At 55.6% G+C, this 23,450-nt stretch overlaps 1 long non-coding RNA gene and 1 other non-coding gene across 2 annotated transcripts; both read left to right on the forward strand.

The window, feature by feature from the left end:
• The first annotated feature begins 272 nt into the window (after positions 1–272).
• LOC138843937 (uncharacterized) lies at positions 273–20,782 on the forward strand. Its single transcript, XR_011379150.2, has 2 exons — positions 273–6,738; positions 20,546–20,782. It is a non-coding gene; the product is annotated as an uncharacterized LOC138843937 (long non-coding RNA).
• LOC127489266 (U6 spliceosomal RNA) lies at positions 9,569–9,675 on the forward strand. The gene has a single exon (XR_007917237.2). It is a non-coding gene; the product is annotated as a U6 spliceosomal RNA (small nuclear RNA).
• Positions 20,783–23,450: the final 2,668 nt, after the last annotated feature.

Here is a 23,450-nt window from a genome sequence, read left to right on the forward strand (position 1 = left end):
ATCCACAAGGATGGTGTGAGAATCCCACAGAGTATTGAATGCTGCGTTTCTCACTCCCGCCTGCGAAAGCTCAGAGTCAATCAACCCTGGATTTCATAGCTGCTATTACTAATCTTTGAAAATACATTTCCAGCTTCAGTGGGCATCCGACTGCCCTGATTCATAATTCACAGGCATCTCATTCACCTCTGCCTCTCCTCCCATTCCAAGTCACTGAATACGCAGGAGACGAGAAGCAGCAATTATTGATAATAACTTTATTGGGTATAATTTGCATCTGTCTTCTGAAAGGAGCCGCATATTAAGCACAAGCACGGGTACTTGACCCTGCCCAGATCCGTTCCCTGCACAGCAGTGTCCCTTTCTTCCCAGGAAGGATAGGGACGAGTTGTCACCACACAAATTACATGTACTCGCTGTGGACAGTCTTTTAGCCGAAGAATCACATGCACTTATTATGCCCGAGGCAGTGTCTGTGAGGATTCATATTGTGCAAACCTTAGTTTGAGTTGAGACTGAAAGGACCGGACACCTGTCCACAGAGGGCAGAGAGACAATTCTGACTGCACGTGGCCATAGCTGCACTCCACGATAAAGGCTGGACTCTGTGTGCAACCAGTTGGCACCTGTTGCATTATGGGCAGGGTGGGGTGGGGGTAGGTAGTGTGTGTAGAAACCTGAGCTCCAGGTCTCCCTTGCTCTTCTTGGTAGCCCCCAGGGCAGAGGTGGGCACAGCAGGAGGCCTGGAGCCTGACCACCCCAGGACAGAGGTGGGCACAGCGGGAGGCCTGGAGCCTGACCATCCCAGGGCAGAGGTGGGCACAGCGGGAGGCCTGGAGCCTGGTGACAAAGAGCTTTGGAAGAGTCACCACCAGCATGGCAGGGTCACCTCTGAGAACCACACTTGCAGGGCGAAGGAAGCCACATCTGGGGGTGGACAGAAGCAGCACTTTCCATGTTATTTTTTATTTTTATTTTTTTGACAGGCAGAGTGGACAGTGAGAGAGAGACAGAGAGAAAGGTCTTCCTTTGCCGTTGGTTCACCCCGCAATGGCCGCTGAGGCCGGCACACTGCGCTGATCGGAAGCCAGGAGCCAGGTGCTTCTCCTGGTCTCCCATGCGGGTGCTGGGCCCAAGCACTTGGGCCATCCTCCACTGCACTCCCGGGCCACAGCAGAGAGCTGGCCTGGAAGAGGGGCAACCGGGACAGAATCCGGCGCCCCGACCGGGACTAGAACCGGGAGTACCGGCGCCGCAGGTGGAGGATTAGCCTAGTGAGCCACGGCGCCGGCCACGTTATTTTAAAAAGAACTTTCCACACAAGAATAATATGCATATTGTAGAAAAGCATAAAGCAGAAGTAAAATGATAAGACTGAAACTGCAGACGTCCTTTGCTCGCAGACGTGGGATCCTTCTCTTTGTCTACACAGAGTGTGCTTTTTATAATAAAGTGGGATGATGGACATTTTTATTCTTAAAAGGTGTGAAACTTCTAACATAAAAATCTTCATTCTTCTCTATGAAATGCGCATTCCAGAATTGTACTCGGCACCTTTGCCTGTGTGTGTGTGTGTGAACACTAGCGCTGGGCTGTCAGTGTCCACAGACCCGCTTCCTGTGAAGAGCATTTCCGCCGCCTTGTGTGTGAGCCGCCCCTCCAGGGCTTTCTCACCGCTTGGATTACACTTGAAGCGTTTAGCACCTTTTCAGCGCCTGGTTCTGTCAGCAAGCGGATGGGTGGGCCAGTGGACAGGTTGTGTCAAGGGCCGCTGGCCCTCTCCAGCCCACACCTCACCTCTGCTGACTCAGCCAGCAAGGGCCGCACTGGAGCGGAAGGCAGGCGGCTCTGCGCTCGCTCGGCTCCGCAGCGGAGGGGAAGGGCGGGAGCCGCTGCCTGGGCGCTCCTCGGCTTGCACGTCTGCCTCGCCAGCCTGTCCGAGGTTCAGTGCCTTCAGTCCCACGCCTGGTACAGTCTTTGCTGACAGTGGACGGCTAGTCCCTTTTTGTAATTAGGCAAAAGCCAAAAGCACCGCTGCTCCCCGAAGCACTGGGAGACCTGGCGGTGTCAGAGGCCGGCTCTTCCGCCCTGATGAATGAGTGCGAGCAGCTCAGCCGCCCATGAGGGCGGCGCTAAGAGGAAACGCAGCACATTTCCCGCCTTTTACAGGACGAAGAGCGGGAAAGGCCGGGGAGAGGTCCGTGCAGCCCCGGCACCGGCTGCTCCACAGGAGCGTCCCTTCTGCTTCCATGCGGACGCAGCCACGCGGGCCACGTGGCAGCCATTCTGCTGTCATCCCCCATCATTTCACTGTGTACTCAGTACCACACATTGGGCTCATTCAACAGACGTCAACACTGTTCCACTGAGATGCAGACATCATTTCTTCTTTGGTTTTAAAAAAGGAAAAGCTCTTTCCAAATTGGATGAATGAAAAGTTAGTATGTTTTTTTAAATATGTACTTATTTATTTGAAAGGCCGAACGACAGAGAGGGAGGACAGGGTCAGTATGTTCTCCACACTCCCGAGAGTAGTTAGGGGGTTAGAGCTGCAGTGGAAGCATAGGACAAAGGAGTGCCTGTGGCAATCAGCTGTTGCCATGACGCGCGGCCTTTGCCTGGGCTGATAAATTGATCGTGTGTAAGACTGCCTTACGGGAAATTTCTGATCTGTCTTTACTGGGAGAAAAGGAAACGCTGAATGGTCAGTGGTCCCAGTCTCACCAGCTGATGGGCGAGGGCCAGCCAGTGGCCTGGAAGAGCAAGATGCAACCACAGCACACACGGAAGAGGTCTGTCGTCAGAATTCAGCTGGTGGGAAAACGGGCTATTTTCCTGAGTTTCCCCCAAGGCTGAGTAAAATTTCCCAGACTTTAAGATGCATGTAATGAGAGACAGAATATCCTTGCAATGAGGCCAATGCAGTACCTTGCATGTAGGTATGGGGGTCACCAGAGGCGGCAACCAGACATTCAAACTGGTGTGTTTGGGTGTGTGTGCGTCCATAGACACATCTTAAATCAAAACAGCGTGCCAGTCTTCAGAAAATCAGCAGCATGTGTCGAGGAACGCGTGACTGCTGAGTCAGGGGAGGCTACATGAGATCCCAGCATGCCCTTGGGGCATGGGCACACAGCTCCCCCGCCCCCTCTGAAGCTCTGGACGGGTGGTAGACAGGGGCCTCCTGAGATCTCGCCCAGGCATCTGACATCTGATGGGGCTCCTAGCCACTGCTTCTCGTTAAGAACACACTTGATGTTGCTAACCTGTTTCTTACCATGGGTATGCAGCTATTGAAATTACAGTGGAAACCCTTCTGTCTCAGAACACGTGTTGGAGGACTCCAGTTAGGTAGAAGTGAATCTGCGGGGGCAGAATGCAGCTGAGTTGCAGCCAGGGGCTGGGGCCTTGCTGGGGAGGGAGGCAGAAGCTCTGATGCTGGACTGTGGGGGCCGCACAGCTCCCTAAATATGTTCCAGCCACGGCATCGTACACTTTAAATGGATGACTTCTACGGTATGTAATTTATATCTCAATAAAGATGCAAAAGGCCGTCCTCCTCTCCAACATCTGCGGGCTCTGATTTGCCCTGATGTCATTATTTACTTTAGCGCGCAGTCAATGCGCTTCGTATTTGATCTAATCTCCATGATGGCTTGTTTGTTTACAGCTGAGCAAGTTTACATGAGGCAAAATTAAATTTTCCTATTAATTGTGTACAAGGACATACAGCTGCATTAGCAGTTTCCTTTGTGTCAGAATGCAAAAATGCTTCTCCTGGCTTCATGGTTTTTTAAAAAAACTAAAAGGTTTGGTATGTTGTTTTTAGATATTTCATGACAGAAAGCGCAGTGTTTACTTAGGCCAGATGCTGCGTGCTGCGATGTGACTGCGAGGGAGAAAGGGCGACAGCCGACAGCGTAGGCTGTGCTGTCTGTGTCGGTGTAGCCGGGTTACAGTGTAGCCCTGAGAGCTGCCGCGTGTCAGACCCCAGGCTGCACCGCGGCCTCTTCAGTACTCTCAGGCGCGCCCCGGCGCTGGCGCTCTGGGTGAGACCCGGCACCACCCGGCTGCACCGCGTCCTGCTTCAGTACTCTCAGCTGCCCCCGGCGCTGGTGCTCTGGGTGAGACCCGGCATCACCCGGCTGTGCTGCGGCCTGCTTCAGTACTCTCAGCCGTGCCCCGGCGCTGGCGCTCTGGGTGAGACCCGGCATCACCCGGCTGCACCGCGGCCTGCTTCAGTACTCTCAGCCGTGCCCCGGCACTGGCGCTCTGGGTGAGACACCCGGCTGTGCTGCGGCCTGCTTCAGTACTCTCAGCTGCCCCCGGCGCTGGCGCTCTGGGTGAGACCCGGCATCACCCGGCTGCACCGCGGCCTGCTTCAGTACTCTCAGCTGCCCCCGGCGCTGGCGCTCTGGGTGAGACCCGGCATCACCCGGCTGCACCGCGGCCTGCTTCAGTACTCTCAGCTGCCCCCGGTGCTGGCGCTCTGGGTGAGACCCGGCATCACCCGGCTGCGCCGCGGCCTGCTTCAGTACTCTCAGCTGCCCCCGGCGCTGGCGCTCTGGGTGAGACCCGGCATCACCCGGCTGTGCTGCGGCCTGCTTCAGTACTCTCAGCCGTGCCCCGGCACTGGCGCTCTGGGTGAGACCCGGCATCACCCGGCTGCACCGCGGCCTGCTTCAGTACTCTCAGCCGTGCCCCGGCACTGGCGCTCTGGGTGAGACCCGGCATCACCCGGCTGCACCGCGGCCTGCTTCAGTACTCTCAGCTGCCCCCGGCGCTGGCGCTCTGGGTGAGACCCGGCATCACCCGGCTGTGCCGCGGCCTGCTTCAGTACTCTCAGCTGCCCCGGCGCTGGCGCTCTGGGTGAGACACCCGGCTGCACCCGGCTGTGCTGCGGCCTGCTTCAGTACTCTCAGCTGCCCCCGGCGCTGGCGCTCTGGGTGAGACCCGGCATCACCCGGCTGCACCGCGGCCTGCTTCAGTACTCTCAGCTGCCCCGGCGCTGGCGCTCTGGGTGAGACCCGGCATCACCCGGCTGCGCCGCGGCCTGCTTCAGTACTCTCAGCTGCCCCCGGCGCTGGCGCTCTGGGTGAGACCCGGCATCACCCGGCTGTGCCGCGGCCTGCTTCAGTACTCTCAGCTGCCCCCGGCGCTGGCGCTCTGGGTGAGACCCGGCACCACCCGGCTGTGCTGCGGCCTGCTTCAGTACTCTCAGCTGCCCCCGGCGCTGGCGCTCTGGGTGAGACCCGGCATCACCCGGCTGTGCTGCGGCCTGCTTCAGTACTCTCAGCTGCCCCCGGCGCTGGCGCTCTGGGTGAGACACGGCACCACCCGGCTGTGCCGCGGCCTGCTTCAGTACTCTCAGCTGCCCCGGCGCTGGCGCTCTGGGTGAGACCCGGCACCACCCGGCTGTGCCGCGGCCTGCTTCAGTACTCTCAGCTGCCCCGGCGCTGGCGCTCTGGGTGAGACACCCGGCTGTGCCGCGGCCTGCTTCAGTACTCTCAGCTGCCCCGGGCGCTGGCGCTCTGGGTGAGACCCGGCATCACCCGGCTGTGCCGCGGCCTGCTTCAGTACTCTCAGCTGCCCCCGGCGCTGGCGCTCTGGGTGAGACCCGGCACCACCCGGCTGTGCTGCGGCCTGCTTCAGTACTCTCAGCTGCCCCCGGCGCTGGCGCTCTGGGTGAGACCCGGCATCACCCGGCTGCGCCGCGGCCTGGGCCCAGAGCTGTGGCGGGACGAGCCTTCACTCCACTCCTGTCTCCCTGGCGGGCTCGGGTGCCAGTCACAGGCCAAGGTGGGCTTTCCCAAGAGGAGTCCGGCAACCCGGCCCACCTCCCAATCCTGCGGGGGCTCCGGCGGGCGGGGCTGCTGCGCGGGTTCCGCCCTCTCTCCCGGACGACCCCAGCCCTGAGCCCCCGCACAGGCCGGGCTCCGTCCGCCCAGTCAGCGCCTCTCCGACCACGCGCCCAGCGAGAGTGGCTGCGGCCGTGGGGCTGCGAGGGGCGCGGGGCCCTCGGCACTGCCCCAGACTCGGCCGCCCGCCCTGTCCACTCCGCGCCCCCACTCCTCTCGGTGGCCGCGGAAATCGCGACTCCAGCCCCTCACTGCTTCCGGGGCCTCTCCCTTAGGCATCCCTTCCTGCCCCTTCGTGGGGCGCCGCGCCCTGAGGTCCCGTGGGCGTTTCGGGGTGCGCGTGGCCTCACCACGGTGCACAGCCGTCTCCTCACAGTGCGGGCACGTCGGAGTTTCGGGGTGCTCTCTGCCCGCTCTGGTGACGCCTCTGCTGGCCAGCCCGCGGGACGCGCCATGGACGCGTGTTGGCGGGAAGCGCGCGACGCCAGCTGTGCGCTCCAGGCTCCCCCGCGGCGGCACGGGCCGGTCCGCGGGACGCTCCCAGGCTCCCCCGCGGCGGCACGGGCCGGTCCGCGGGACGCTCCCAGGCTCCCCCGCGGCGGCACGGGCCGGCTCGCGGGACGCTCCCAGGCTCCCCCGCGGCGGCACGGGCCGGCTCGCGGGACGCTCCCAGGCTCCCCCGCGGCGGCACGGGCCGGCTCGCGGGACGCTCCCAGGCTCCCCCGCGGCGGCACGGGCCGGCCCGCGGGTGTTGGCGGGAAGCGCGCGACGCCGGCTGTGCGCTCCCAGGCTGCCCCGCGCGTGCTGGCTGCGAGGCGGCGGGCGCTGCTGCTGCTTCGCCCGGGCGTCTCCCGCCTGAGCCGTCAGGATGGCCTCCAGGGTGAGTGGGAGACTTCTGTTCTTAATACTCCGCTGGAGGAAACCAGACGCTCAGCAGTCTTCCCTCTGGGCTGCTGCAAAGGGCAATTTGCTGCCCTTGGAGTGTCCAGAGGTGTGTGGTCGTCTGTGGCCCTCGAAGCCGTCCGCAGACCCAGGCACCCACCCCTGTCCCCTCCGGACGCACGGCCGGTGTCCCGGCCCGCGGCCTTGCCGGACCTGAGAACAGCTGGCCGGCTGCGTGCCCCGCCCCCGTGCCCTTCCTTAGGAGAGAGCTGGCGATTCTAATTTCCCAGACATGTTGAATTGCTTTCTGAGAGCAGGCCACACAGATGTGCAGCAGTATTTTAACATCTTTGGTTTTTAAAACGAACAACTCCACTGTACTGCGAAGTTTTGCCAAACAATACACAGCAGAGAATACGGCAGGTTGACTTTCAGCTGTATTTAAGGAGATGAAACCTCACGAAGTTCGGGGAGCCGACATCACCTGGTATTCAGGAGTTAATGATGGGGCGGCGCTGTGGCGTAGTGTGCTCGGCCTCTGCCTCTGCTGCCAGCAGCCCAGGTTCGAGTCCCGGCTGCTCCACTTCCCATCCAGCTCTCTGCTATGGCCTGGGAAAGCAGTGGGAGATGGCCCAGGTCCTTGCCCCCTGCACCCACATGGGAGACCTGGAAGAGGCTCCTGGCTTCGAATCAGCACAGCCGCAGCCATTTCGGCCATTTGGGGAGTGAAGCAGTGGATGGAAGACCTCTCTCTGTAACTATACCTCTCAAATAAATAAATAAAATCCTTTTTTAAAAAAAAGTTCACGCTGTGCAGCGGGATACCTGAGCACCACTCACTGTCCGCTCCCCAGCTCTAGGATATTTTTTTTAATTGAATATTTTAAGAACAAAGAGCCAGCATGATTTTCCATGGTGATGACATCTTGGTCAGTCCCTCCTCCAAGGGAAACCAGGCCGTCCAACATGACGGAGCCGAGGTCCTTCATGCACCGACAGACGCTGGTGCTGCACGTGAGGCCGTGTTTCCAGAGCGGACCGCGTGAGTCTGAGCAGACACAGTGAGAGTGGGGACCCTGGCTGCCTTCCAGGGCGACTCCAGTAGAGCCGTGGTAACCCATGGTGCTCTCGGGAGTGCCACGAGGCTGAAGGCAGCTTCAAATGCCGAGTGTTCATCTCCTAACCTGAAGAAGGGGTAGTGACGGTACTGACTTCACAAGGTGTGTGGGAGAGACACATCCTGCACCGAGCTCAGAGCAGACACCGCCCTGTCACGATGCGTGGCTCCCTCCGCATGGGCGTTGGAATACCGGGGCCCCGTCACACAGCAGGGCTGGCCTGCACGGGACGACAGACCAGAGGCCATCCCGGTCACTGGGCTGGGCTGGCGGCCCTGCGACCCTCAGAGCTCCACCGTCCTGAGAACATGCACACGCCCCCTCACCCTCGTCCCTTTACAGGAAGTTGCTCACGCGCTGTGTGCGTTACGACCTGGAGTGAGCTGTTCACGGCTGCTGGGCGCTCCAGGAAAGAAGGGAGGGTGAGCACCCTCCTAACAGCAGATCTCAAAATAAAAAAAATCCTCGTTAGAGAATATTAATACTCTTGGATTAAGAAAAACAACAGGAGAAATTGCCTGGAATAAACGCAGATCACCCTTTGATTCTGTCCACTGAGACGTACAAATGATTGCTCCATTAAGCAGAAGCTGCGCGGCTAGGAATAGGGGTTCCAGCCTGGCCGGGCCCTTCCCAGGAAGCCACACGCACCGAAGCAGGGAAGGGTGGGCCCGACGGGGCCGACTCCAAGCCCGTCTGCAGCATCAGTCACGGGAGATCCGCTGCTAACAGCCCTCTCCTCCTCAAGAGGAAAGAAAGGATGGTGTCAGGAGATGGCGTGTGCAGAATAACACTGCAGACCCGGGGAAAGCTGGATTCATGTCTAGTTGCAAGAGGCCTTACAATTTAAAGTGACAACAAAGAACCAAATCCTGCCATTTGCAGGGAAATGGGTGGACTTGGAGGATAGTCTGTTGAGTGACAGCCAGACAGAAAGACAAATCCTGCATGTTCTCCCTTGCACGGGGGAGCGCAGGGTGAACAGAGGGTTGACTGCCACAGGCCGTGAGGGTGGCAGAGATAAAATGAGTTCAGGGAAGACCGGGGGAAGCGTGGTGAGAGACTGAGTCAGGAAGTTAATGGGGGAGACGCACCGAGGGCCTCACAGGAACTCGGGTGCTACTGCCTCACAAGGTCTGTCTTGTGAATTTAAAATCAATAATAAAAAAGAAAAATAATAATTAAACGTGGAAATTCTAACACACGCTTGCTAGGACTGAGTCGCCCCACGTGGGCCTGGCTGCACTGTCCTGGGCCCCATGCTCGAGGTGTGAATCCCAGCTTCTGTCCCCAGAGGCGGCACAGTCTTCCAGAGCATGCTGGGTCACTGCTGCCCTGCTCCCCCGCCTCACCGGTGCGAGCCGCGTGAGCGTATTTCTAACTCCGTGAGTGCAGTCAGTTCCCAGGGAGCCCCACAGGGTGGGCGCATCCTGCTCCCATCGCCTGTGCCGCAAAGGACCCCGCAGGAGCCGTTAACGTTAGCATGACTGTCGCCGGGGCATCATGGAGCACGCATCCCTTCGCATCTGCTGGGTAGAATATGATTTTCTCCAGCATGTCTGTGCTGTTACAGCCACATCTGACCGTGTTAGGCTTCCTGGGCTGTCAGATGTAATTTGGTCAACCTGAGAGAAACATGAAAGCCCCGTGCATTCTCTCACGCGCTGTCCTGTCCTTCCTCCTCCTCAGCGTTTCGAGATCCCTTCTCTTGTTTCACTTCGGCAGCGCGTGTACAACAGACTGGAACAATGCAGAGAGATTAGCACGGCCCCTGTGCCCAGGATGGCACACAAATTCGGGAACTGTTCCATGTTTTTCGGTTAAGGAACATTTTTTTTTCTTCATACTGTTTGTTGAACTCTTTACTTAGTGTAGGGTTAATAACGTGTATAAAGCTGATTGAAAATAGATCTTAGTAAAAAATGAGTTGGAATAGGAGAGGGAGGAGGAAGAAGAGTGGGAGGGAGGGAGGGATGGGGGAATCGCTGTGTCCTGAAGTTGTGTGTGTGACATGCATGAAGTTGGTGTACCTTCAATAAAAGGTTTCTAGAAATCTCTCCTGGGATTTCCCTCCTGGGAGGACTGCGCCAAGCCCCCCCTCACAGCACGTGGGCCGGCAGCTGGCACGAGCTCCCTGCGGGCCTGGGGGCCACTTCTGTGACGTTGTGTTCTCTCTGCGCCTGGGAAATATCCTGCGGCTTTCCCCAGCCTGCGTGGGTTTTGATGGCACCTGTCGTCGTTTTCCCCTGCAGGTAAGGTGTCATTTTTCTTCTCTGTCTGTATTTTTCGGGAGTTTAATTATGACATGGCTTCGTATGGATCTGAGTTTATCCTGTTTGGGATTTGCTTAACTTCTTGACTCTATCAGGTCGTCTCTTGGTAAATTTGTTTAAGTTTTCAGCTGTTACTTCTTTGAGTGTTTCTATAGCCTCTTCCTCTTTCTCCTCTCTCCTGGTAAACACTGGATCTTTGGTTACACTTCCGCAGGTCTCTGGGGCTCCTTTTTTTTTTTAGTGAATGTTTCTGTTTCCTCTCTGTTTTTCAGATTTGGTAATTTCTATTTTCCATTTCCAGCATGCTGATTTATTATTCTGTGTCATCCATTCCTCCACTGAGACCATTGACTGAGCTCTTTATTTTGATTTTCATAGTTTTCAATTTTAAGCTTTCCATCTGGTTCTTCATTATATCTTCTGTTTCCATTACTTCATTTGTTTCAAGCGTATTTGTAATCACCCATTAAAGCATTTTTGTCACGGATGCTTTAACATCTTTTTTTTTAAAGATTATTTATGTGAAAGGCAGAGTTACAGAGAGAGAGGGAGAGGCAGAGAGAGAGGGAGAGGCAGAGAGAGAGAGAGAGAGAAAGAAAATCTCCCATCCTGTGGTTCACTCCCTAAATGGCGCAGTGACCAGGGCTGGGCCAGGACAAAGTCAGGAGCCAGAAGCTCCATCCTGGTCTCGCGTGTGGGTGGCGGGGGCCCAACTGTTCGGACCATCTTCCGCAGCCTTGCCAGGCGCATTCGGATGCTTTAAAATCTGGGTCAGGTGATTCCGTGAACTTTTTCATCTTGGGGTTGACACCTCCTGGAGTCCTTTTCTCATGGTTTGAGAGCTTCCTGGTTCTCGGTGTGACTCGTGATTCGGATTGAAACCACGAGCTCCTGGGTCTTATCTAGAACTGACCGGCACGGCTGCAGCAGCAGTGTGGGCGTAGACATCCAGGTCCCTCACCTGGCCTCCGTGGACCTCTGAGACTGGGTTGGGAGGAGGACCTGTCACTGGCACTGCTGGGTAGCTGTGGGGGTCCCAGCTTCCTTCATGGCCACAGCAGATGCTACTGCAGGAATGGCCATGTTGCCACTGGGGGACGATGGCTGTCCTGAGTCCCCCACTGGGGGCGACCTTGCTGCAGAGGGCCTCAGTGAGAGCAGCTGCCGGGTGGGAGGGGCAGGGACGCCATTCTGTGGGGAGTGGCTAAAGCATATCCTGTGTGCTGCCGCCCCTCTGCTGTGGGTGGGCTCACTGCCTCGCCCCGGGGACACCAGGTGCCGGCGTCCCAGCTGGCCTGGCTGTCTTCTCCTGGCCTTGCAGAGTGCCCGTGTTTGTCTCCTGTGGGACAGCCAGGGCTTCAGCTGTCTGAGCAGGAAGGGGAAGGGCAAGCGCGTCTCCTCATCGCCCTGGGGGCAGAGTCCTGGCAGGTGCTGTGGCCTCATCCCCAGTCTGTCCTGGGGACCTCCACTGGCCAGCACGGGTGGGTACGTGACCACTCCCAACCCGCTGCTCTGCAACCTGACCTGGTCGTAAGTGAGCTGTGTGCTGGCCTCGCTGCTCCATCGTCCCACTGGGACGGCGCCGTCCTCATCAGCTTCACACTGTGTCTTGATATTCAGTGACACAGCATCAAACTCAGACATTCTTCACAACTGTCTTGCTGGTCTTGACCGTGCTTCCCTGTGGACTCTGTGCACACATACGGATGCTCACATGTTCCCGGGATCTTTCATGTGTGTGCGCATGTATTCATGTGCTCACACGTGTTGATATTTACATGTGTGTATATGTTTGTATATATAGTCAGGAGGAGATATGTGTAGATGTTACATGTGAGTGTGTATATATGTAGCATCTGTAAGTCTCGTGTACGTATCTTTAGCTATGTGTGATGCAGGTATGTCTGTGCATGGACAGGTTTTATCTGTGAATGTGGTTGTACATGTATACACACACCCTAACAGGTTTTATCTGTGAATGTGGTTGTACATACACACATCCTAACAGGTTTTATCTGTGAATGTGGTTGTACATATATACACATCCTCACAGGTTTTATCTGTGAATGTGGTTGTACATGTATACACATCCTAACAGGTTTTTTGTGTGAATGTGGTTGTACATACACACATCCTCACAGGTTTTATCTGTGAATGTGGTTGTACATATATACACATCCTCACAGGTTTTATCTGTGAATGTGGTTGTACATGTATACACATCCTAACAGGTTTTATCTGTGAATGTGGTTGTACATACACACATCCTCACAGGTTTTATCTGTGAATGTGGTTGTACATATACACACATCCTAACAGGTTTTATCTGTGAATGTGGTTGTACATGTACACACACCCTAACAGGTTTTATCTGCGAATGTGGTTGTACAGATACACACATCCTAACAGGTTTTATCTGAGAATGTGGTTGTACATGTATACATCCTAACAGGGTTTATCTGTGAATGTGGTTGTACATATATACACACATCCTAACAGGCTTTATCTGTGAATGTGGTTGTACATATACACACATCCTAACAGGTTTTATCTGTGAATGTGGTTGTACAGATACATACATCCTAACAGGTTTTATCTGTGAATGTGGTTGTACATATATACACATCCTAACAGGTTTTATCTGTGAATGTGGTTGTACAGATACATACATCCTAACAGGTTTTATCTGTGAATGTGGTTGTACATATATACACATCCTAACAGGTTTTATCTGTGAATGTGGTTGTACAGATACATACATCCTAACAGGTTTTATCTGAGAATGTGGTTGTACATGTATACATCCTAACAGGGTTTATCTGTGAATGTGGTTGTACATATATACACATCCTAACAGGTTTTATCTGTGAATGTGGTTGTACATATACACACATCCTAACAGGTTTTATCTGTGAATGTGGTTGTACATACACACATCCTAACAGGTTTTATCTGAGAATGTGGTTGTACATATACACACATCCGAACAGGTTTTATCTGTGAATGTGGTTGTACATATATACATCCTAACCTGTTTTATCTGTGAATGTGGTTGTACATATATACATCCTAACAGGTTTTATCTGTGAATGTGGTTGTACATATATACATCCTAACAGGGTTTATCTGTGAATGTGGTTGTACATATATACACACATCCTAACAGGCTTTATCTGTGAATGTGGTTGTACATATACACATCCTCACAGGTTTTATCTGTGAATGTGGTTGTACATATACACACATCCTAACAGGTTTTATCTGTGAATGTGGTTGTACATATATACATCCTAACCTGTTTTATCTGTGAATGTGGTTGTACATATATACATCCTAACAGGTTTTATCTGTGAATGTGGTTGTACATATATACATCCTAACAGGTTTTATCTGTGAATGTGGTTGTACATATATACACACATCCTAACAGGTTTTATCTGTGAATGTGGTTGTACATATATACATCCTCACAGGTTTTATCTGTGAATGTGGTTGTACAGATACATACATCCTAACAGGTTTTATCTGTGAATGTGGTTGTACATATATACACATCCTAACAGGTTTTATCTGTGAATGTGGTTGTACATGTGCACACATCCTAACAGGTTTTATCTGTGAATGTGGTTGTACATATATATATACATCCTAAATTTCTTAAGGACAATGTGTTGTAGACCTGCTCTAGGACAGCTCTGTGCTTTTGCTTCTGCGATCTGAGGTGACAAAGTTGCAATGTACAAGGTATATGCTGTGGGGTCACCTTGCTGGAGGCAGCTGCCCTCCTCTGCACTGCCTGCCCCTTGTTCCAGGGGCACTGCCTCCTGCCAGGATCCTGAGGGGATCCCTGTGGCCACACCCTTGCAGGCCACTGGCTGACCCGGCCCTGGACTTCATGGTGTTTCCTGCCGAACACTGCTCATGTCACATAAACAGAAACAGCACAATTTGCAGATAACCCGGTGGGAAGCGTGGCAACTGAATTAAAAGCAGCTCTGTTTTCACAGTGGCAGTTCTGCAAACCAGCAGCCTCGGAGCAAGGGGGAGACGGCAGCTCTAGTTGCAGCAGAACTGCTCTGGGAAAGCAGGGGAATTACGCTGGACAATGATTTTTACCCTGATCCACAGTCGCCTTCAGTGAGAACTTGGTGTGGTCAGCGACCTCGCGGAGCTGAGCCCCTGGAGGTGACGCCAGCGGCCTGCGGGTGTACAGAGAGCCCCGTCTGCTTTCTCCCGAGCTCGCAGGCCCCCCTGGCTCTGCCTCTGTCTTTGGTCATGAGAGGAATGTTGCTAAGCGAATGGCCCTCTTCTTAAACTTGTTCAAGACGGCCAGGAACTAGCAGGCATCGGCCGTCTGTGCGCAGATCTCTTCCCGTGTCAGTTCCCTTGCAAGGACAGTCTTCCTCTGTCTGCGTCCTGTGTTAGAATCCTGCTGCCTGCTGGCCCCAGCACACCAGGCTGCCCTGCTGCTGGGGGCTCTGGGAGGAGACCGGGGGGCCGGGACTGAGCCTCCTCCACCTGCACGCACAGCGGGAGTCGAGTTTTGACTGAAGTTGACTTAACGTACCCAGTGCCTCCGCAGACATGTATCACTTAACATACCCACAGTGCCTCCGCAGACACGTATCACTTAACGTACCCACAGTGCCTCCGCAGACACGTATCTATTGGTATCTATTGGTAAAAATGGTTCCACGCTGAATGATGAAGTCAATGGGACTGTGACAATGGTCACTGTGCTGGGTGGGAGATTGTGACGAGAGGTAACTTCATGTGGCAGAAAGCGCTGACACAAACGTGCCCGCATTGTCACGGCTGCCGTACAGCTTGCAGCAGCTCTGAGGGGCCTTGGGGTCCTCCCAGTGGGCAGGAGTCAGGTGGGAGCTGGGTGGGCAGGAGGGAGCCGTGCTCTGGACCGCAGGGTGCCTGGACCTGCACCTGCCCTAGCTGGCCGCACAGCCCCTCCCACTCCACGCATGGCGGCCCCAGGGCAGGGCGTCCCTGTGGGAGGTGGATTTGGCTAGCCCAGCTGGTTTCTCTTTCGATTTCTGCGCTCACCACAGCTCACCAGGAGCGCGTCTTTGGGGATATTTCCCCTCACACCGGGAGGGAGAGTGGTGGCGTGGGAACGCATCAGGCTTCGCTGCTTTTCCTCACTAAGCTGACGGATTCAGTCCACCTGGAAGGAATCTCCCACCAGTGTCGTTCAGAGGCGGTGGGTTCGGCAGTGACGATCGTGAGAGACTCCAATGCCGTTATTACGGCAGCTGGGGCCGTCATCCGCAGGGTTCAGGGGTGGCATCGTTTTTGGTTTACTTTCCACGTCCGTCTCACCAGGGAAGGGTTGGGCCCTGCACCTTATTCAGGGTGTTGGATGGAAGGCCTTGTCTTTGCAGCTAGTAGGAGTGAGAGTTGATTTTCTACAAAACTAAATACCTGACAGCATTAGAAATGCATTTACCACCCCGCCCCCAACTGCTGAACGAGCTAAATACCTGACAGCGCTAGAAATGCATTTACCCCACGCCCCTGGCTGAACGAGCTGTGCCTGTGTGGAGGAGGGCATTGTGCATGGGGGCTGCTGGCTCCCATGGGCCGCGGGCTCCCTTCTCACTCACCCTCTGCTCAAGAAGGTGGGCCTGGCAGGGGGCATGGCAGGTGGAGACAGTGCCTCCCTCAGGGCAGTGGGCACCCTGCGGCCAGCCGTTGTCCTCTCTGGGGCCAGGCAGGCTGGCTCACCGATCACTGTCCCTAAGCTCAGGGCTCCTCCCCTGCCACGTGACTGTGACCTGGCCACACCTGGCCTTGCCCTGCCATGCGACAGTGCCCTGGCCACACCTGGCCCTCTTGCATTGCCCTGTTGGAACTGGTGTAAAACGCTGAGACTCAGGCTACCTTCAGTCGATGCCAGTAGCAGACTGCTTTGTCTGTGACCTGAGTCTCCCGTCTTTGCCAGCATCCACGAACCTGGGGGCCAACCTGTCAGCATGGGCCACGGCAGGGATCCTACTGTGTCCCAGACACTAGCAAGACCCCCGACGTCATTGCCAAGACAGTAACAGTAGACTGGCAGTCACTGCTCCTCCTGCACCCAGGGGAAAACCAGCGGAGGAGGACTGGGTGGCCCCCCAAGGGCTGCACGGGGACAGGGAGAGCTGACCGCCCTGACTGCTCAACCCTGGGCATCCTGAGCAGGGGCGCCTGCTCCATGGCGTGGTTGGGGACAGAAGCACTAACGAGAGAGGGTCAGGCACGGCGGGCCATCAGAGAGGAGTGTCTGTGTCAGGCTCAGCTGCTCACAACCTCAGGACAGCAGGGCTGCAAGAGGATCTGGACCTGCTGGGATGCCTGGCCCAGGGGCCTCTGCAGGTCCTAAGCCAGGAAGGGCCAGAGGCCCCGCGTTGCTGCTGCACAGCTTCGGCCCGGTCAGCGCCCTGCAGGCCAGTCTCGTCCTGGTTTCCCGGGGCTGTCGTGTGCTGTGGGTGGGAGCCGCAATGCTGAAGGGAGGGGGGCCTCCCTGGGAGCTCAGGTTCAGGTCTGTTTTGGTACCACAGGCGCTTCTTCCGTTGCTGCCTATGAAGTCAGTGTGCAGGTAGAACAATGAACCCAGGCATGAGGGGAACAGTGGGCTTTCTAACCCCGCTACACCCAGGAGAGGTGGGGTGAGGGTGGGGGATCGCGGGCAGGCCGACGTCCACAGCGCGGGGAGCTCTCAGAGGGAGCCCCAGCAAGAAGGCTGCGTGGCCGCAGCCAGGCCCGTGCGCTGGGCGTGCGTGGGTCACAGATGCTGCTATGGAACTTGCGAGCACCTGAGCACCGTGTCCCAGGCCCCCGGCTGCTACAGCCACGAGCCCGGGGCTGGGCAAGTCCAAACCAGTGAGGTCATTCTCCCGGTTTCAGAGATCACAAGGCCGAGGCTCCCGCAGACCCAGTGTCCGCCGGGGCCTTCCTCGTGGCGCCTTCTTCCCGTGTGCTCACCTGGCAGAAGGGCGAGCGGGCACCACAGGCCTCTTCCATGTGTGCACAGGCCCCTCGATGAGGCACCCCAGCTGGCTCCATCACAGTGGGACCCAGCTTTCGGGAGACACAAATGCTCAGACCGGCACACAGCCTCAAGGATTCGTGGGGGTCCAGGGTGTCATAGGAGCTAGGAGTCTAGGTCTGGGGGTGACAAACCACAGCCAACCTAAGTCCAAAGAACAACTGACAAAGGCGCCTGTGTGCCTGCGAGCCATCAGTTCCCAGCTCTGCCCCAGAGGTCGACGCTGGAGCTGCCCTTCTTGGCACAGATCTGCAACCTGCTCTTGTTGCGCTCGGGGCCCTGGGTAGCTGCCCGCCGGGGATGCCCTCTGAGCCGGCCAGCAGACAGACAGCTGGGCGGAGGAGAGGCTGGGGACGCGTTTCCTCAGCCACTCTGCCAGGTGTGGTCTGGGCACTGTCCACGTCCACGGCTCCTGCCGGTCCTCCCTCCTGCTACAGCTCTCCTGGGGCTCCACGGAGGCTGGCCACCGCCCTGCTTGGACTCTGAACACAGTCGCTTCTCTGAGACTCCTCAAGGGTTCCATCTGCTGCCCACCAGGACCTGGGCAGAGATGTGGCCAGCTGTGTTCCCCATAAGGCAGAAATGCTAACCTCTGGGGTCTTGCAGATGTGAGAATGAGCAGGGGCCCTCAACCCAGTGCCTGGTGATGACGAGATGAGAGGGGGGCACACAGACACACCAGGGAGCAGAGGGTCTGGGGAAGATGCAGGCAGGAGTGGGAGGGGTCAGCCACAAGCCGGCCAACACCTCGGGAGCTACAGGAGGCAAGGGAGGGTCCTCTCAGAGCCTCGAGGGGGCGTGGTCTGGAGGTAACTTGGTCTCGAACTTCTGGCCTCTGGGTGCTGCTGCCTCAGCCCCCAGAGTGTGGGGTTTTGCGACCCAGTCCCAGGGTGCTCGCACAGGCCAGTCTGAGCGTGGCCCGTGAATGGAGCACACGGAGGTGACTCAGAGCAGGATTCTGCCCACCCACCTGTCCGCGTGTGGCCTCGCCTGGGGCAGCCAGACAGCACCGGCCTGGCCAAGTGGGGTTCCAGGTGCGGCTCTGTGAACATGCAGCTGCAATGCTGTCTCTGGGGACTGCGGGCGCCGCTTTGCTCAGGCTCCGAGACGTTCTGCAGCAGAGAATCAGCATGGTGCTTGTCTTCCACGCTGTCCTGGGTCACTGGGTCCCCGCCCGAGGTCCTGCACGCGGCGTGCTTCCCCCTGCACCACACACTTTTTCAAAGACTTATTTGAAAGGCAGGGTTATGGGGGTGGCGGGGTTGGGGAGAGAGCGAGCCAGCGAGCGAGCTATCTTCCATCCTCTGGTTTACTCCCCAAATGGCTGCAATGGCTGGGGCTGGGCCAGGCCCAAGCTAGAAGCCTGGAACTGCATCTGGCTCTCCCAGGTGGTTCAGAGGCCCACGTACTTGGGCCATCTTCCGCTGCTTTCCCAGGCTCCTCAGCAGGGAGCAGTCAGGATGTGGACTAGTGTTCACGTGGGATGCTGGGGTTCCAGGTGGCAGCTCCACCCATGGCTCCACCACGCCGTAAATAGACACCAACCACACTTACGTGGGGTGCAGCCATTTTGGCATGAGGGGTCTTTACACGAGGGCTGAAAAAGACTAAAGCAGACAAGGCCAATATTGAAATTCAGAGTTGAGAGAAGGATTGCTTTGATTCAAGGGTCATCTGATCTAATCCAACGTCAGCTGAGCCCTGTCTGGGGGAGGAGGGCAGGTGCAGCCCTGGTGTGGACTAGATCCAGGCTTCCCCGAGGCAGGGAGGCCCTGTGCGGAAGCACCCGGGGAAGGTCCTCCCCACACAGCGTGGCCGGTGCCAGTAGCACTCGCAGCCTCCTTGAGAGTGAGAGACCCTGAGATGCGCTTTTCCTGGGCAGCCAGAGACCCCTGACTCCCAACAACTGGAAAAGCAGCAGCTAGGGGAGTCACACACAGCTGGCAGTGCTTCCATGGCAAGGCGGGGCTCCCCGTCAGTAGTCACAGAGTAGGGAGGCAGCTCACCGACATCTACTGCTTTAGTTGTTTTGAGCCCTGCAAGGTCAATGTGGCTGCTTCATGTCTTTGGTAAGCACAAGAAATATCTGTGAATGCAAATACCATTACCATTAGAAAAGATTTATTTTATTTAGAAGTCAGAATTACAGAGCGGGAGAGACAGAGATCTTCCATTCACTGGTTCACTCTCCAGATGGCTGCAACTGCCAGGGCTGGGTCAGGCTGAAGTCAGGAGCCAGGAGCTTGATCTGGGTCCCCAGCGTGGGTGCAGGGACCAAGCCCTTGTGGCATCCTCTGCTGCTTTCCCAGGCCATTAGCAGGGAGCTTGATGGGAAGTGGAGCAGCTGGGACTCGACCTGGTGCCCACATGGGATGTGGCATTGCAAGCGGAGGCTTAATCTGCTACAGCACAGCGCCAGCCCCACGTCGTCATCGTTGATCCAACCTCTTACGCTGCAGTCGTTAATACTTTCAGCGTTCTTGCATCTGTATGTTTAGAAAAGTCATCCATTTCTGAAGTGGTTGCAGGCGTGGTCCTGCCACCAGCCACCCCAGGAGAGCGCCGGGTGCTTGTCCTGGTGCCTCTGAGGCCACGGCCAGGGCAGAAATCCGTCCTCTCGGGGGCCTCAGAGATGCATCCCTCCTGTTGCAGGGTCCCGGGTGCAGCGTCACTCCTGCTGGGCTGGGAGCCCGGGCGGCATCACTGTCACTGCCTGAGGGAACCACAGTAGCTGAGTCAGGGGCAGCGGTTTTGTTCTGCTATGGCTTCTGCTCCTCAGAGCACTCCTAAGTGCTTCAGTCACGCAAACCTTCGCAAAACCCCGTATGTAATTTTCTGCCCGTGCTGCTGAGAGAGGCATTGCACCACTGTGCAGGTGGGTCCTCCTCCTGGGCGGAGTGCACGGAGAGAGCACGCACGCCTCCTGCCCCGCCTCTCCCAGGAGGTCGGGCCTCTCCTGGGGCCTCAGAAAGTGCGAACTTGCCCAGGAGCTCCGGTCTGCAGCGCTGCCGTGTGTGCTAAGGCGATTGCTCCGTGTTGGGTCCTTAAACTTTGGAGTTTTCTAGAACGTGCCTCCCTCCTTCCTTCAGGCCCGGGTTTAGAAGTCACAGCCGTCCTTTCCGGGCAGGTCACGGTCCTCCCCGCTGCGGGCTGGGCGAGACCCGCAACAGTAAGACCCCGACGGTTTTCACCTACTTGGAGCTTACACTCCGACAGATGCTGCAAATAACATCACTCTCCTCCATTTTCGCCTTCTTAGAATCTGTGATTGTTTCAGAATCTTGTGCTGCCTCCGGCTGGACAGAGCATCATGCCTTTGTATTTCTCTGGTGTAGCTACTCCAGCTCTTTAAATTCCCTGTGTCAATTACAGATCACTTCAAAAAGTCAAGAAGGATCCACTGCTCGCTCTTCCATGTCTCACCTTAGAAGTGACTGATCTCATCATCTCGCTGCCAAGGAGCTTACGGCCTTTCTCCACGTAGATTCATAGCCCAGCTAACACGTGAAAGCCCCTGCCACTATTTCAACAATGCATGCACTCAGTGAACGACTCCGCAGCTGAAAATCTCATTACATTGATGTTAATATATTTCAATCCAAATGAGAATGACTCCTCTTCATACCTTATAAAGCTTCTATCTCAAGAATTGCAAAATGTTTTCATTAGTGCACAAACGATTCTAATATCAAGGAATACAGGTTTTCCTCTAGAAACAAACTCCAAACACAATGCTAAAAAAATGAGACATAATTAATGGATGAAGCAAATAGTAATGAAAATTTTTAAAAGGTGGAAAAAATAACTAAGCAAATACTGGAGCAATAGATCACTTGAGAAGTGACTAGGGGCCAACCGCTCATGCTCCTGTGGTACTGCACGCCTGCTCTGGCCTCCGTCATGTAGTCCTCACGAGGAGGCTGTCCAGGATGTGCCAGTGTTGTGCCCACTTTATAGATGAGGAAATTGAGGCAGAAACGTTGGTTCGTTGGGGATTGCACAGCTTGTAAGTGATGGAGCCCAAATCTGCCGTTGGCTCCATATCTGCAGCCTCTTAGCCCTTACTACACAAACTAGCGACTGCAACAAAACCACAGAGCCGAGGAAGCAAGTGAGAGGCAGCAGACCGTCCACACAAGCGCTCCAGATGGGACCCCGATCCACGTGCACGCGTGTGTGATGTGAAGGGACCCACAGCTCAACCTACCCTGCAATCCAGGATTTTCTGCTCACTTTCCTGTCATTAACAGGAAAAAGTGACTTCAGAGCCACTAAATTGGTCCACAAATGGGTTATGACCTGTTCTGGGGAAGGAAGGAGTCCACAGCCTCAGTTAAAGAGAGGGAGGGGGCATCTGTGCGAACTGCTTATTCCTAAGATGATCGGCACGTTTCAGGGTAGGGTATCCCAGCTTTAAAGTCAGTACGAAGAATGTCTGGGTGAAGGACTCGATGGGAATCTGAGAGATTCCTGACACGTCAACAAAATAGCTCTGTTACTAAACACATGTCTTAGGAGCAAGTGAGGTGCGGTGCACTGAGCCTCCACTGGGACACCTGTGTCCCGCATCACAGTGCCTGGGACTGAGCCCTGCTGTTTCCTGTAGCTGTGCACTCCGGGAGGCAGCAGGTGGTGGTTCAAGTGCGTGGGTCCCTGCCACATCCACGTGGGACACGACTCAGTTCCTGCCTCCTGGCGTCGGCCTAGCCCCGCCCCAGCTGCTGTGGGCATTTTGGGACTGAACCAGAGGATGACAGAGCTCTCTCTTTCTGTGTCTCTGCCTTTCAAATAAATAAAAATAAGTAGATATGCTTAATGCTTTAAAATTCTATTTTTATTTGAGAGGCAGAGCAACACACACACGGAGTAGGGAAGGGAGAGACAGAAGCAGATCTCCCATGGTGGGTTCACTCCCACAGTGGTCTCAGTGATCGGGCCTGGGCCAGGCCAAAGCCAGGAGCCAGGGCTCCACTGGGGTCTCCTCTACGGGTGGCAGGGATCCATGTCCCGAGTCGTCATCTGCGGCCTCTCGGGAGACTGGGTCAGGACCAGAGCCAGGAATCAAGTCCAGGGATCTGACGTGGGCTGCGGGCGTCCCAGCCAGCACACCAACCACTGAGCCAAATGCCTGCCCTGCCCCAGCCCGCCGCCGATTCTCACACGGCAACAAATGAACAAAAGGCAAAAATGCACAATTTGGAATTGATTATTTGTCAAGTTATTTCCCATATACACTGTGATCAACCTAGTCTTATAAATACTTATCTGTATTTCACTTAAGAACATTTCCAGGAGGAGAAAAATATTTTACACCCAGTTTCTGGAACGGACTAACTAGTCTCCCATGTCCTTGGCAAGAAACTCGTGTTTCAGGCCAGTTAGCTCCTGCCCCCAGGCTGCCACACAGCGCCACCATGGAGGCACACACAGGCTGGGCAGGACAGGTGGACAGCTGTGACAAGGGCGAGGGCCGCCTACACAACCCAAAGCATATGACGGTCCACCCATACGATGGTCCATCTGTACAACAGTCCACCCGTATGATGGTTCACCTGTGTGACGGTCCACCCGTACGATGGTCCACCTGTACAATGGTCCACCCATATGATGGTCCACCTGTGTGACGGTCCACCCATACAATGGTCCATCTGTACAACGGTCCACCCGTATGATGGTTCACCTGTGTGACGGTCCACCCGTACGATGGTCCATCTGTACAATGGTCCACCCATACAATGGTCCATCTGTACAATGGTCCACCCGTATGATGGTTCACCTGCGTGACAGTCTACCCATACAATGGTCCACCTGTGTGACGGTCCACCTGTACAACAGTCCAGCTGTACGATGGTCCACCACCAGCACCACCAGCAGCAGGCTTGGCTCCAGATCACAATAGCTCCCAGTGACGAATTCGAGTTCAGATTTGACACAGACTAAAGCCTAATATCAAAGTCAAGATCCTAATAACCAAGAGTGATTTAAAACATATACAGCATTTATTCAAAATTTTAGGTTTATATGAAAATGATCCAGGACACCTCCACAATTCAATGCAAGTGCCTAGACTTCAGTTCTTGACAGCCGAATTCCAGCGATGGTTACAAAGTATCTGGATCTTAGCTCTGAGCAAACCATCCAGGGCCGTGGGAACAGCACTCTATGATTCCAGTGGAGGCGAGATGCAATGTAAGATTAATAAATGGAAACACACCATCTACTTGGGGCTGTTTATCCATTCTAGGACCAAAACCGCTACTGAAATTTCTGAGTTTCT

The sequence above is a fragment of the Oryctolagus cuniculus genome, chromosome 10, assembly GCF_051225735.1.
Source record: "Oryctolagus cuniculus isolate XC-2025 breed Fujian yellow rabbit chromosome 10, ASM5122573v1, whole genome shotgun sequence".
Taxonomy (NCBI): domain Eukaryota; kingdom Metazoa; phylum Chordata; class Mammalia; order Lagomorpha; family Leporidae; genus Oryctolagus; species Oryctolagus cuniculus.